We start from the raw sequence: 17,137 nt of genomic DNA on the forward strand, positions 1-17,137 counted from the left end.
GATCTCCTATTCCCACATGGAATATGCTCTCGTTGCCATTTTATAGACACTCTTTTGGATGAGGATTCGGAGACTTGCATGAGGAAAATGACCCGTCCTGTGAGTGTTCAGCCAAACACTGTGTTGAGGTCACTTTTGATGGCTCTTGGCCACTGGTGCTGGCTAAAGCCCCCAGAGGAGTCTGGGAAATCAAGGCTTGTATCATTCTTCGAAATCTATTTTTATACAGGAGAGCGATTACAGCACTGTGCAATAATCAACAACCGGGTGTGTGATGATGTGTATATAACGATACGATACTGAGACTTCCGGCCCACCTGGTTAGACGTGCTTCTTTTGTGTTTTTGTCACGGATCTTTTCATTTAAGTTCAGTTTAGATGCACTGATTTTCTTCTTTATGACATTTAAAATAGTCACCAGTAGGGATGCACCGATATGAACATTTTGGCCGATGCCGATAACCGATAATTCTTTATGTTTGAAAGCCAATAACCAATAATTCTTTATATTTGAAAGCCGATAACCGATAATTCTTTATATTTGAAAGCCGATAACCGATAATTCTTTATATTTGAAAGCCGATAACCGATAATTCTTTATATTTAAAAGCCGATAACCGATAATTCTTTATATTTAAAAGCCGATAATTCTTTAAATTTGAAAGCCGATAAAAGCCGATAACCGATAATTCTTTATATTTGAAAGCCGATAAAAGCCGATAACCGATAATTCTTTAAATTTGAAAGCCGATAAAAGCCGATAACGATAATTCTTTATATTTAAAAGCCGATAAACGATAATTCTTTATATTTGAAAGCCGATAAAAGCCGATAACCGATAATTCTTTAGATTTAAAAGCCGATAACCGAGAATTCTTTATATTTGAAAGCCGATAACCGATATATTGGCCGATAAATCTAAATCCAAATTTTTATATAATTTTTGAGAGCCTGATTACAAAAACAAAAGTCTCACCATTTAAAGTCATGTCCCAAACACAATTATATAAAGTTCTCGTTATAATTTTATGTAGATGATATATGACAGACTTGCACTGCACATGTTTCACTGAACTGTATTTTCCTTTTTTGAAGTAATTTCAATCATATTTCAAGCAATTCAAACCCATCATGTTGAACAGTGCGCATCTGAAGTGTCTCAGCTGGAGGAAATAATATTATTTATCGGCTTTTATATATCGGCCAAATGTTCTTATCAGGCCGATAACGATAACATTGAAAATGATCACATATCGGCCGATACCGATATGATGACCGATAAATTGTGCATCTCTAGTCACCAGCTTTATACATGTTTGTGTGAGCATTTATGTCTTTATTATCACTGACAATCAGAACAAACCTAATTTGAATGTCCTTTCAAAATAAAGGATTGCATGATACTATAAATACTACAGGCATTTGGACAAGAAGTATATTACTATTATATCATCATCCAAATATAGATTAAACCAGTTGCTTGAAGATTAAACAAGTGATTAAATGACATGAGAGTGAGTAAATGATTTTAATATTCCTATTTGCTTTTTTAAGTCACCGTTGCACTTTCATATTTGTACTTCCGCTTCTGTAAGTGTGTGTTTGAGAACACATGAGAACAGTATATTATGCTTGTATGTGTTTGTATGTTTTTCGGCTTGGATGATTCACTGTGAACGGTGTAAAATCCGAACGCTTGATGTTTGCACACACACACACACACACACACACACACACGTCAGCCGTCAGTAAGAATTGTGCCTCTATCGGTGCCTTAACTCATATTCTGTGACTTTAAGCGGCTTTAAACTCTTCTTAAATTCTCTGTAGCGCAAGGAGGTTTCTGTGAGTTTAAATGTGAAAAGTCTAAATGTATTTTTTTTTGTGTATCGCGGTTATGTGTGGTTTTGAATCGGGACAGTACGTTTTTATTTCTCAACTGAAACGCTGTGAAATAACAAAACTCTGGGCTTGTCTAAATGTCAAAATGCAAAGTGTACAAGAGAGCAGTTTATCATTCTTTACCTGCACCCTGTCAAGCCGTCAAAATCATGGGCTTTTCTAAATAATAGTTTTCATTTTTCAGCTTTACACAAACCTCCTGCACTTTTGAAAAAAATGCTTATTGCTGCTTTTAGTAGTAGTTCACTTAGACAACTAGAATTGGTACTAAAATTTGACCTTGAACAGTTATAGTTATATATATATATTTTTATATATAGTTATACAGTTATATAGATACAACAATATAAATATATATATATATATATATATATATATATATATATATATATATATAATATATGCATGCATGCATGCATACATACACATACATATATATACATACATACACACACATACATACACACACATACACACTAACACACACACTGACTTAACTTGAAATAGTTACAGGATATCCTCAGAATCAATGAAAGCAGTCTGTATTATTATTATTTTTATAAATAATAAAAGCGCAGCCAGCATACTTGTTAATCTAACTCTCTACTGATCAGGCCATTAGAAATAAACATGGTTGCATTCAAACCAGTAGATCAGACACTGTGTCAATCTCAGAAAACATCCTTCTTTTCCTCTTTCTTTCCTCCTGCAGCTTCAGTCTCCTATAAGCCAACAAGAGATCTATCATTGAGTGAACGTGTTGGATGGTAAAAACCGAATGCAAAGCACATTTGTAATATTTTATGCTTTCCTGTATATTTACTAAAGGTGCAGATTCTGTTCCGCTGGTGTTCAGCTGATGCGAAAGGTGTGTTTGTGTTGAAGCGCTGTTTTCATGTCACTGGTGTGTGTGTGTGCGAGCGACCCGGAGCATCTGAATCCGCCTCAAGGATTTAAAGGGCAAAAACTCTCCGGTTGCGCTCATCCCATTTTGCAGCCACAGACGGTACACATATTTGCTAATGGATTTCTATGCATTGTTTATATTTTTGCACTGACTAAAAAAAAAAAGCTTTCAATTTCTTTTTTATTATTATTATTATTATTATTTTTCCCACAAAGGTGCTATGATGCTGGAGGCCTTCCACAATGTTTTTGCATGACCTGCTTTGGTAAAGTGTCTTCCTGTAAGCCAAGAGCTCTCTTTAAATGTCAGAGTTCAAAACACTGTTATTTTGTAATGTGGGGTTTGGAAATAAACGACTTCAAAAAAAAAAAAAACTATTCTGAATGACTTTATTTTTGATTTTATGATTGATGATTTTAGTGTTTATGGTTGCTCGATCTATGGTTGCATCACTGTAACTGTATTTGTAACTCTATAACTCTATGTATACACCCAGCAACATGATTTAAAAAAACACTTTAGCAATCGCATAGCAACACCCTGGCAACCAGCCACAACACTTATGCATGTGCATAGCAATGCTCTAAAATCTAAAATTAAATGACTAAAATTACTAAAACAAAAACCAAAAGATTAAAGCTCAATGGAAACATTTTAAGACAAACTAATAAAAAATGGGGAAAAAACACATACAATTTTTTTTTTTTACAACTAAAATTGAATATAAAAATAACAGGTAATTCAAAATATTAATACATACTAAAATAAATAAATAATAATAAAAGATTGCAGGGGCAAACACCACTTACATTTTCTTAAGAACATGAAAAAAGTCTATTTTGTAATGTATAACACTTAATACGTATTAAAATATTAGAAAATGTCACGCACTCGACCCTGAGTCGTCTATATTTGTTCTGTGATATTGTCCGGGTGGGAGGCTTGAATTCTCCCCGTAGGAACAGAGGCCAAAAATAGTTTTTAGTGTGGTTTCTAATTAGAAGTGATGAGAGTCCCGCCTCATTAATTTGGTCCAATCGTTGCTGTCAGTCTCTCGCACTAGAATAGCCGTGATCACAGTCTGACGCCGGGATCCGTGTTATGGACGTATTAGGCAAAGCATGAGCTGAAAGGAGGAGCTCAGGGCTTGCTCGTTCATGTCTCACGAGTCCTCAGTTATGTTTCAGTCAAGGTTTAACTGTGTCTCCTTAATACACTGCAAAAAGATTTTCTTCCTCAGTATTTTTGACTTGCTCTGTCCTTCGGAAGAAAACCAATCTGACCCAAATGGGATCTTTTTCTGTGGAGAACAATCTAACAAACTAACGTGAAATACATTCTCATCAGGATTAAGAATTGGGAGATTGAGACACACTGATTTGCTTGGATCATGAGAAGTGAACCATGTTGACTCCCTTGTGTCTGATTCAGGGTCAGCTGTCGGGGAATGTCCCACCTTACAGACATTTCTAAAGTGTTCCATGACTGAATAACCGTATAATCTCTTCATTCACCCGATTAAACTAAAGGAGATCCTCTGTGAATCACTGATCCAAGACCTTCACAGGACTCCAGCTTTACTCTTTTTGCATGTATATGTGTGTATGTAGTGTGTATGATGTGAATGTTTGACTGTAATCATATTTCTGTACGTCATATTTCACCACAACATCAAAAGAATGAAAATAAATAATAATTTTACATTTATAGCCTATGTTGTAAAAACCTTGTTATTAGCGACACCGGTGGCCGTTAAGTGAACTGCAGCAGCATTTATTGCTAACGTACAAGAGTAACGACTGAACATGATTCATTCAAGACCTGATAAACTCACAGCGAAGGTCTTTTTCATTATTTGCTTATAAGTAAAAAGAAGTTAGAAATACCTTTGCAGTGATAAACTGTTAATGAACTTCTCGACGCTGTCCACTGCTGACGTTTAGGCCTAGATGAATATGTAAATATGTGCTGCACACTTTCCTCTCAGTGACAAAATAAACAACAAAAAAGTGAGAAACAGCAGTTAAGAAAGCACTGATCACATCTGCATCTGATTATCCTGTATTCGTTAAAAAAAGAGGTTCTCAGGATCAAGTGTAAACGTCACATCCTTTTGATTTTCCCGGCAAAAACGTCCCGAGTCTTTCACTTAAAATTCAGTTTACAGGCTTTTCTTAGGACAACCTAGGAAGTGGGGGACGGTCTCGTTTTTTTAATATAGGCTATAAAAACTATAATACAGGCGTATCTCAATAATACAAAAATAACACTGATTACTGTAATGCATTTTGACATTTTACTTAAAATGTTATATTCTTTTATTATCATATTTTCTCCTATAATAGGCAGCACTAAGAATTTTATTATGAGAAAAAGACCATATCACGCACCTCGTCTATAATTTCAGAACAGATCTCAACAATGTCTCAAACGCTGCTCAGATTTGTTAAATTATTGCAATTGAAACCCAGATACTGAAACATTTCTCATTAAATTCATCCAAGTTCGAAAGTTTAATTTTAAAGCTCCATTCTCTCACTGTCAACAAATGACGCATTTCCTAATTTGAGAACTTCAGAAGAAACAACTGAGAGGAAGCTGATGCTTACAACACAACTGCACTCAAAATACCACAGTCACTGCACGGCCCTCATCTGAATGTTGAGAGATCATGGAGCCTATGGATGATTAAAGTTGGCATGAAACAGAAGTTACGCTAGTCTTTTCTTCCCTTTTGTGATGTATAACCCTTCTGGAACGAGAACAAATGTAGGCGGGGCTTTATTTAGTCTGTGTGGAATTGATTGGATGGCTGTGGTTTGCTATTGGCTGATCTCATGTGAGTGACAGGTTATTACCCCGCCCTCATCATCAGAGAAGAGATGAGGGAAGTTATTCTGATTCAAAATGTATGAGTGCAATTTAAAAAAAAAAAAAGATTTGCACAGATAAATCACTTGGCCTATAATTAATATTGCAATATTCCATAAAAAAACAAGAATTGTCCATTTTGATTTCATGGTGACTTTAAGATGTTCTGCTGGCTGTTGGTTAGATGCTAATAAACAGAGAAAGACACGCTGCCCTTAAACAATGTCATTACTTTCCACTTTTAAACCTCATGTATACAGTAAGTCTGTTTTTGCTGGTTACTGTTGCTCTGTGTGTCTGTGCCTCACTTCAGGCTGGCCTGTCGGGTCTGTCCTGTTTGCAATGAGATACTTTCAGTCAGAAGCGGCTCTATATGAAACCTCTCTCGAGACAACAGCTGCAGACTTTAACAAGCAGACCATAACACCACCGCCTGTATATCACACTCTAAAAATGCTACAATGAAGACACATAATCCCATAAGGTCAGTTCAAAAATAATCAGGTCATGAGATAAAAATTGCGCTTAGAATATGAATATATGTTAGAGGGAATGGCAATCACGGCTCATGTACCTTGTAGTATCTTGGACAGACATTTGATTAGAGACACACACACAAAAAAAATCTTCCAGTGCAACATTTATGAATTCAGAATGTTTTAGCAATGGCTCATTAAAGTTTAAGTATTACATTTCAGCACTGATATAAATCTTTTGGTACATTTCTACATTTTGGTAAAATGAGTAGACAAAAAATGTGTCTTTATTATAATCTGTGGATATATCAGCTTCGGGAAACAAATATTATAATGCACACTTTGCACAGAGAAAATGATAACTATATATATATATATATATATATATATAGCAAAAACACTTTCTCTGTTTATTAGCATCTAACCAACAGCCAGCAGAACATCTTAAAGTCACTATGAAATCAAAATGGACAATTCTTGTTTTTTTATGGAATATTGCAATATTTATTATAAATGATTTATCTGTGCAAATCATTTTTTTAATTCACGCACTCTGGTACATTTTGAATCAGAATAACTTCCCTCATATATATATATATATATATATATATTTTTTTTTTAAATGTATTTTTTTTAATGCATTGGAAAATGTTCTGCCTGGATATTATTGCCTCCTAAAATCTAATTAGAAGCAAATTATTTGATGCAAATCCATTTAATATTTACAGGCAACATTATCTCAGTGTGTTGGTTGTGACATGCACAGTAAACAGAGGGTAAACAGAAGCAGTAATATAAAGGCTACATTTGGCATTGGGCAAGAGGTTAAGTTTCTCCGTTGTAATGAGAGCCATAATGAAAATCTGTCCTTGCATAGCTGGAAGAAATCACTCTGCATTTAGATGTAATGTTAAGATGCTTCCCTGTTTAGTTCTAGCCACATGTCCCGGATCTAATTTTAGCCTGAAATATGAAACAGTCACAATAAAGGAGCTATTAATAATGGCTGTGCTGTTTTGGGGGCAGTGAGTTATCTCTAAATGACAACATTACATTACTGAGTAGAGCAAGAGTATGATAACAGAGGCGGTGCTTTCAGATGCCTGCACTGCACAACATGCACAGAGAAGGCTATAACTCCTGTCAACATGTCGGATCTATTGCATTTAAGTTTTAAGGATATACTCTTGAAACTGTGTATTTTAATGCTCACTCCAAGTGCTTTGCCCCATAGACTTCCATTGTAAATGCATTACTGTAAACAAGATTTTTTTTTTTTTAGTATACCTATCTTGTGAAATTAAACTTTTTTAAAAGTACTTAATTATTTTTTTATGTGTAAAAAGTCATGAGGGAAAAAAAAATATTGAGGGCACCTTTAAGGAGCGTTTGCATATGCTCAAGTCTTTCATTTTCTATGAGTTTAGGGGGGCGTTTTCAATTAAAAACATACAATTTTTAATGCGTTTTAGCCGTTCATCTACGCGACAACAGCGTTTTGGGGGTATGAAAATGTTTTTGAAAACGATACCGTTATCGTCTCCATATAAACTGCAAAAACGTGAATTTGTAAAGACTGACGTCATACGCATGCGTATTACGTGTTGAATCTAAAGGTGTGTATGTGTGTCTCTACAAAGTGACAGAATAAATGCAGAACACAGCGTTTTTAGTAGTTTTCGAGGATCCATGTAAAGAGGAATCGTTTTGACAACGTTGACATAGTCTACACTAAAAATGCAAAGGAAGAACTTTTTCGGTTTTAGTAGCTTACATCATTGTCGTGTAGGCTAAAGGTAGGCTCAGAAATGTTGTTAAAAATACATACATTAGACTCAAAACGTCGATATGTTAAACAAAACATACCACACTTTTTGTCATTTACAAGCTGTATATTTGAACTGAGGCCTTTCAAGGGTAGTGAAAATATCACAATACAACCAGGCCTATTTGTCTACATCTTGTAACTTTAACAAATAGACCTAGTTTAGCTGCAGCTCTTTCATTTACCACAACTACGATGCATTTAACCCAAGTCAATCGCACTTATTCATATTATTTCAGTATTTTGAATGGGCGCACGAGAAATTGTTCCCGCTAAAAGTGAGAGGAGCTGCGCGCGCAACCGCTGGTCTGACAGGAGGACGACGGGTTTCTGAGGTAAGACACTTTTACCAAACGACAAATTATACACATTGTCAAAATTCGTTTTTACATTGTATTTGTTCTGCTTGAGGTAGCCTACTTCGGCTAAGTGAGTAAAGTGTAGGTAATTGTAATCTAAAGCTTCAGAATACAAGCAGAGATTAGTCGAAACCAGTCCTATGGAAAACAAGAAATAAGAAAACAAAAAATCATGCTTTGGTATTTCTTAAGTCATAATTATGACATATAGGCCTAAACCATTAGCCTATTATGAGATTAATAAATCGAAATTGCGACTGTGGACTATCTGTCATAATTATGACATTTTATGTAAAAATAAAAAAATATTAGTTAGTTATTGATCTATTAAATTACATTAGATGGAAATAAATAATGGAAATAAATACTTACAAAAAGAAGTTATTAATATAAATTCAATTAAATAAACAAACAATACACTTAACAGAACTACATCACCTTAGTGAATAGAAAAAATATGATAATGTAACTTAATAGAAACTAATTTTAGATTTATATTGTTAATTTTTCTGTGTATAATTGGGTGTTTTTACATTTTCGGATGGGGTCCCTCACACGAGGATGATCATTTGAGGGTTCGTGGCATTTAAAAAAGACTGAAACCTCCTGAAATATGAGACGATCTGAGTCTGCAACAGCTCTCAGAGATCTGGAAGAGTCTTGAGTCTTGAGATCAGTGGCAGAAGTCTTTGTCAGAAGACAAACCCGCTAATGTTGAGCTCATCATCACTGTTGATTGATCGAGTTTGACATTTGATCTTTTATGAATGACAAAGAGGAGGAATGAGCAGTGAAATGTAGAGCTTGAACTGTCAATCAAAAAAAAAAAAAAAAAAAAGCGATAAAACATTACACAAATCTAAAGGAAACGATGCACTAAACATGTAAAACTCACTTGTAGGCACAAAAACATGAGAAAGAATCTGGAATCTAGTTGGACTCGACTGCCACCTTGTGACTGTTTGTGAGGAGGGAAACTTTCTTCATATTGTGAGGATGTCCAGTTTAGTTCTAGTACAGTTTCCCAAACTGGGGTTCTTGAAGAAACTGCAGGTTGTTTGTAAGTATATATATATATATATATATATATATATATATATATATATATATATATATATATATATATAAAAAAAAAAAAAAAAATGAAGACTGTGTCTTTAAGACCTAGTCTGACCCACTAGCAGTTAGTTTGGTGTAACGTTTTTGTAACTGACTTTTAAAAGGTATGACCAGTCTTGAAGAAAAAAATGATTGCAATGTGAAACCAAACCAAAACTTGCCGAATGTATAAAATGCATCAAAACATGAACTTTCAGGTGTGAAAACGCCCTTAATTCGCAGCAGGTTTGAGCCTACAACCTATCAGTCACCAGCTCATTAACCACGAGGCCACCTGTTCACAGCAGACGGACCGCATCAGTCTATCTGTCAACCGTCGCTCCTGCACCATAAAACATTAATTATTTATGCCTTCTCTAAATAAAACACACAATCCACATTGCCTATTATAGAAGAAACGCTCAGTGTGTGCGTGAGTTTACTGGAGACGGAGTGTAAATTTCAGCTCGTGTCTGGATGAGCTTGAGTCGCGCGCACATTCTCGGCTGGCAGAAAAACGAGTGTTATTGTAGAGCACAGACTCATCGTGTGTCAAGATGTTGTGTGGGACGTGAACCGTCTGTGATGCTCGTGAACACAGAAGAATTGGGGGATTTGCACCGTTGCTGCTTTAATATTGGGAAGGATTTGAAGCTGTTTGCAAAGGGATGCATGACAGATTATTGATCATATTTAACCCAGTAGCCTATCTATAAGCATACTGTATATCTGATAGGTGAGTTTCTAAGGCCTCTGAATGATCACTGATGAAATCTTTGCTGATAAACCTGTCGCACACAATCTCCTCCAGTCCTTCTGTCGTCTGATTGATAGTTTACACTTTTTTTTAGCAGTTTTAAAAGTATTTAGTGTGTTTTGTACTAGCGTCTTTTTGCTGTGAAATCTGATTTTTATAAAGTAAACATAAGAATAACTTTTAGTATTTCAAGATGAACACATACTGGACCGAAGCAGCTTTGGTTTGTTTGAGAAAAATCAAATATGATCCTCAGGCTTTTGATGTTTGTTTATTCTCAATCATCATTTTATTGCATTGCATTAAAACTACAGAGCTTTAATCATAAAACTAAGTATTTAAATATCATTATTGGCAGGTATAGAGTGACATTTGATATGCATTTTATGTAAGTATCTGCTGTACTGTAATAAAGATCTCATTGAGTTACAATACAAGCACAATTTCGTCTTACTTTTTGTCCGTATAATATTGTCCAAATTGCAAATTTTTGCTGAATAAAATGAAGCTGTCTATTCCATAAAAAAAAAAAAAACTATATTTCTCTGGGTATTATTTCCTATATTAGGCTTTACAGAGTTATTGATTTGAACAGACCCCTAACATAAACTATAAACCTTGTGAAATGTTAATATTGTTATGAGTGTGTGATACACTGAGCCATCTAGTGGCAAAGACGTGTATTACAGATGGGTGATTATGAGCAACTGCAACTATTACTATTATTATTATTATTGTATTGACTCTGCTCTTCTACTTTGTGTTGTCAGATGACGTGTCCGTTTGACTCAAGGCATCCCGGATTGACAAAAGGTAAAATAATCTGTATTGGTGTTAATACCCTGAAATGTGATCTAACGTTTCCCTCCTGTAGCTCGCTGAAATATGCAAACTCCTGTTAAATCTCTCAGTGTGAGGGAAAACATCAGCTATATGACCTTATGCTTTCTGATGGCTGCTGTGAACATTTATTTAATTATTTACTGTCTCTTAGAATAACACTCTGATAGATTTAGCAGGCCCTCATCTCAAATGAGTAATTTTGTCTAATTTACTGCTGCATATCAAATCTGTGCAATGCGTTTTACGTGTTTTTTTTTCTCTTTCTTCTGCTCTCCTGAAAGTGATGATTCAGTTTCCACTTTTTCCACGGCAGCTGGATTTTGATTCATTGCTGGCAGCGCAGTGAGCTTTAAAAAAAGAACATTCACCATTAACATATCACATTTGACAAATCAAATCCTGGAGGAACTCGGGTGTTTAAGCAGAATTATCATGCAATATTCATCTTTGCAGCTGTATTTTGAGTATAGAATTAATAGTGTAATAGTAATAGTGTTTTCATAATGTGCATATGTGCATGCTTTATGGGCTAATATTACCCACAAAACACTTTTGCAAAGGAAAATGCATAGTTTGTGATGATACACGTTTTTATACATAAGACATATTTTAGAGCCGAATTTGGACGTTACCTTTTCAGTTTTTCCTGACCAATGCAACAATTATTCACACTAACGCTGCATCTGAAATGGACAATTTGATTTGTTAAAATCTATATTTCCTCAGCTATATGCATGGTGTTGGTTATAGCAGTTTGAAATTATACTTTAAAAAATATTGTTGCAGTGTTTTGCTAGTATGTAACATTAAAAAAGATCATTTTTAGTTTTTTGTTTTTTTCCCCATTATTTTATCACAGGAATTATTGTTCATTAGTTACATTTACAAGTAAACAACTTTCAATTTATTTTTCACTTTACTTAAAGCCATCAACAATGCACAGAGGTTAGTAACTGTATTATCACTCACAATAAGTATTTATAAGAACACAACACGGCTGTAAATAACAATATATTCAATTATTTGACAGAAATAAATCTTTTAGATTCAGATTTATTTTATTCAGACATTTAAACATTTAACAAATGATGACATAAATCAACAATTGTGACGATTTAGGGGAACAGAAATAAATCTGAATTACTAAAAAGTCATTGCAACTAATATAATAGCATTTTAGCAATGCTGGTTGCATCTTTATAAATATATTCATGGAACCATACGACTAATTTTTACTTATAAATCAGTGTATAATGGATTATGAGCATGCACATTGAAAAAGCAAATGCATGACTTATAAGTAATTATAAAAAATAAATAAATTTAACTATAACTGTTCTTATAATGCAGTTAATGAGTCTTTATAAATGTATTTATAAAATAGTAATACTTATAAATAAGTATAAATGGAGCTATAATTCATTTTAAGCATGGGTTTCATAGAGAGTGTTACCAAATTATTTATATAAAATATAATACATTTTTTTTACAATAATAAAAAAAAGTTAATGCCTTAATTTGAGTACAATCAACTTGGATGTTTAAGTAATTTCAACTCAATTTACATTAAACTGACAGTTGAATCTTGTATAAAGGTTGAAAATTGCTTAACTTATTTTGGAGAGTTAAAGCAACATAAAACATATGTTGTCATAACTTATTGATCATATAATTTTTTACAGTGTATAATATAATTATCATTATTATTAAGATTATTATTGCTATTCATCTATATATATATATATATATATATATAAGTGTATCTAATTGTAATCTAACTTTTAAAAAGAGTATAATTTGAAATCAATCACTTTTTATTCTCATGTTCTACAAACAGCCTTTTTTAGAGCTAATTTGTTGACATTTCACACTTTATTGCCTCTAATTAATGTGCTCAGTGTGTTACGAGGATGAAAACTGTGATTAACTGTGATTTCTATACTATGACAAGAAATGACAGACTTTGCTCTGTAATTAAGTGAACAGTTATTTCTGTGTTCCCCATAGTTTCTTTCCCAGCACAAACCCCTTTGAGCAGCTGGCAGGAGTTTAACTGACCATGCTTTTTCTTTTAAAGCTATAATGAAATACGTCGTTCATGTGACTCTGAAATTGCTACCTTGAGGATGTTTCCCGCCTTGACTTATGTGAGTGTGATTAAGTTCAAGTTGAGCCGGTCGCCTTGTGTGGCATTGCTAGCATATGGTGTTAATGGGGCTTATTTACTCCTGAAAGAAGCTGCTGGGTGCCAGGCTATATGTTTCTCCATTAAATTGTCATGAGCTATTAATCACAAACACACACGTAGTGTTTGAAGGGTGGAGGTTTGAGGGAAATTTAACCATTCTCCCTTGCACTGAGCCCTGAAACATACCTTATGCATAATAACATATCTGATTTAATGGCACAGATATTTGAAGGAAACTTTGACCGCTTGAGTAAGTTGCTTACCACCACAATATTCAATGCATTGACCAAGCATTCATATTCTGTGTTTCATATGTTTCTGGCTTTACGCAGTCCCTGTTAAAGTGCTGCTATTATGCTTTTTCGAATGTGACCTTTCATGCAGTGTAATATCGCTGTTTGTGAATGCAAAAGGTCTGCACATTTTTAAAGGTCAAATAAAGTTACACTCTAAAAAACATTGAGTTAAAAACAGTTGTTTTCAACCCAAGAGCTGGGTAAATATAGGACAGAACACACGTTGGGTTAATTTTACCCAGCAAATTGGGTTGTTTATTTAACCCAGCATTATGGGTTGATTAATTTTTAATATAGTACTAGCTTTTTTTTTAATCTTTTTTTTAAATCTTTTTTTTTACTTAAATCCTCTAAACTTTTATAAATCCTCTAAACTTTAAAAATACTCCACACAACCACTGGTTTGCATGATAATTCCTTTTTTTTAATCATATTTTACAGTATAGCATATTTTATATAGTTTTGAATACATATTGCATACATTTAAGCTTGTTCAACAAAAATTCGAAGTAAAAATCAACCATTTAGAAGTAATTCAAGTGTAATCGATCAGTGTCTGTTTACTTCTTCTTCTTTTAACAGAGGTTGGCATCCATCTTATTGGTGCATTACCGCCACCATCTGTTCCGGAGTGTGGATCGATCAGGAAGTATCTAATTCTACGATGAGTTGGGATAGAGGGGGCGGAAAGAAAAAGAAAAGAAAAGAAAATTGTGCCGTTTCCACCTTAACGGCGCTGGATCTCGTGCCGGAGCTTGTATCATGTTAAGCGGGGGAATGTTTAACTTCAGACGCAGCTGCGTTTCACTCATATAGCCGAAATATGCCGTGACTGACTCCATAACCTGTCCATAAACAATCAGTGTACAGTTCTGAGAACATACTTTAACTTTCTAAGTATTTATTTTCTGTACCTTTTTTGAATACGTTCATAAAATTTTCTGCAAGTATCAGGCGTTTCCGTCACGCGAAAAGACCGACGCGACACTCGTGACTCACATGATGTCGTGACCCCTGTATGTTGCTTTGCATAAAACTTAAATGATATACAGAACAATGACGTATTTATAAATAAAATGAAATCTACACAAACCTCTGTTCTACCGAAGACATGCAACAATCTGACGGAGCCGCACTGCTCTCTCCTAAAGAGGTCGCAAGAAGCCAGTGATAAATGACTCAACCCCTGGGTTGTTACGTCTGATCCGGGATCTGGGTAACACAAAAACTACCCAAACATTGGGTTGTTATGTCTGACCCAGGAGCAGGGTAACTACCCAAACACTGAAAAAATTGACCCAAAATCCTCAACCCAGGATTTGGGTAGAAAAAATAAACCAAGATCTTTTAGAGTGTATTGTCTCTGATAGAATTGATTCTGAACTGTTGAAATGAGTCGTCAGTAACTCCAGTCCTACAAACCTACATGACAATGTAACAGATTTGCATAATGCCAGCCTGTGGTGTTCATTGGCTGCCGGTGAACAGCGTCTCCGTTAGTTGTATCTGAGACTGGAAGAGTTTGGTTTGTGTTGTTCGTGTCGAGAAGACGCTGCAAATCAGAAGGATTAGACTCGAATTGATACGGTAAAACCGACGCTATCGTTACTGTTCGTATCACTGTGTATCAAACGCTGAGAAAGAGCTGACATTAGTTTCCGACATGCACTATTAGCAGTCGACAAATCACAGCAGACTGGGCCGTTTGACCAATCAGAGCAGAGCAGCTCTCAGAGAGGCGGGGTTTAGGCCCTGTGTCCACCAAAGCGTTTTTTCCAATTGTTTTCAATGGGAGCGCCGCGTTTTTTAAACGGCATGAGCGTAACGAGGCGTTGAGCGTTTTTTTCACGCTGAAGCGCTGAGCGTTCGGCGTTTTTTACCAGTCGCCGAGAGTTGAAGAATGTTCAACTTTGGGTAAAATGCAGCGCTCATCACTGTCACTTTTTACCCAACCGTCCAATCACAGTGGAGGAGGGGCGGGACTAATACCACACTGACCAACCGCCACATTCTGCTTGTGCAACGTCAACAGATGACGACAACAGGCATAATAACGGAACAAAATAATTTAAAATAAGAGCCAGAGAAAATACGTTACATTGTATCGGCATTTTAATATAGAATCAACACAGAAACAAAATATGTGTGAAATGAGATACTAGTAACACTTTCGCGGATAATCCGTATCATAACAAGCAAAGCTCTCAAGCACTCACAGCTAGGCGTTTTCAGCTGGCTAAAAACACTTTGGTGGACACACGGTCTAAGACACACTGAATCTTCCAATGAATTGTATTGAGAAATGAGGTGTATGAATGTATATTATGAGAAAATTAAAATGTTTTTGACCTTGGATGCATGTAAATCTTTTATTGGAGACTCCAAAATAATTAGGAACCCTATTAAAATAGCATAATAGGGGCGATTTAATGGTTTGAAAGAGTATCCATCGTGTGTCCCAGCCTAGAATGACCTGGATGTGGTCACATCCTTATTTGCTCACGCTGAATGTGATTCAGTTTACTTGGTTAATTAATTAAGTAATCAGAGCAGTTGAGCTTGTGCATTGTGGGGGAATTCCCCTTCAGGATGACTGTGGCGCTGAAACACGAAACCCTCGGCTCTGCTCACCCGCCGCGCGTTTTATTACAGCTCATTAAGACTGTGAATAACTCAATACCACAAATCCATTAGCAAAGAGCGCTAACCCTTAAAAGACTTCACACACACACACACACACTATTCCCTCGGTTTATCTCTGCTCTTTAACAAGTCCAGTTAGTTAGCAACTAATTATACAGGGTAAACAAAAACATGTCCAGGGTCACATTTCACCCAAAAATCACAAGACAAACAAATGGAGAATTACAATTAGGTAGTTCAAAATTAAGATTTCCTAATAATTTGCTCTCCCCCATGTCATTCAAGATGTTCATGTCTTTCTTTCTTCAGTCGGAAAGAAATTAAGGTTTTTGAGGAACACATTCCAGGATTTTTCTCCATATAGTGGACTTCAATGGGGTTTTAAAGGTCCAAAATTTTAAAGGTCCAAATGTGAGTTTCAGTGCAGCTTCAAAGTCTCGACACGATCCCAGTCGAGGAATAAGAGTCTTATCTAGACAAACCATCACTAATTTTATTAAAAAAATAAACATTTATATACTTTTTAACCACAAATGCTCGTCTTGCACTAGCTCCACGACTTCGTGCGTGATGTAATCACGTCGGTGATGTTCAAGATCATCCGACATCATTGTTTTGCCTTTTTGTTGTTGTTGTAAAGGCCGTTTGACTTAGTCTTTGCACGTTCGCTCTGTAAACACTGGGTCGGTACTTCCGCCTATACGTCAAGCGATAGCATTTGTGGTTAAAAAAAGTATATAAATGTTTATTATTTTTCTCGTAAATAAGACTCGTATTCCTTGACTGGGATCGTGTCGAGACTTTGAAGCCGCACTGAAACTCACATTTGGACCTTTAAACTGTTGGACCCCATTGAAGTCACTATATAGAGTAAATTATCAGGGAATTTTAATTGTGGAGTGAACTAATCCTTTAATTTGCTGTCAACATTTAACATGAACTAACATGAAGTCTTCACTGTTCACACAGAAC

General features: G+C 35.2%; 1 long non-coding RNA gene across 1 annotated transcript; it reads left to right on the forward strand.

The window, feature by feature from the left end:
• Window positions 1–6,053: 6,053 nt before the first annotated feature.
• LOC311068711 lies at window positions 6,054–13,155 on the forward strand. Its single transcript, XR_014603422.1, has 4 exons — window positions 6,054–6,164; window positions 8,221–8,316; window positions 10,966–11,008; window positions 13,116–13,155. It is a non-coding gene; the product is annotated as an uncharacterized lncRNA (long non-coding RNA).
• Window positions 13,156–17,137: the final 3,982 nt, after the last annotated feature.

Source organism: Abramis brama, assembly GCF_963993115.1.
Source record: "Abramis brama genome assembly, chromosome: 18".
Taxonomy (NCBI): domain Eukaryota; kingdom Metazoa; phylum Chordata; class Actinopteri; order Cypriniformes; family Leuciscidae; genus Abramis; species Abramis brama.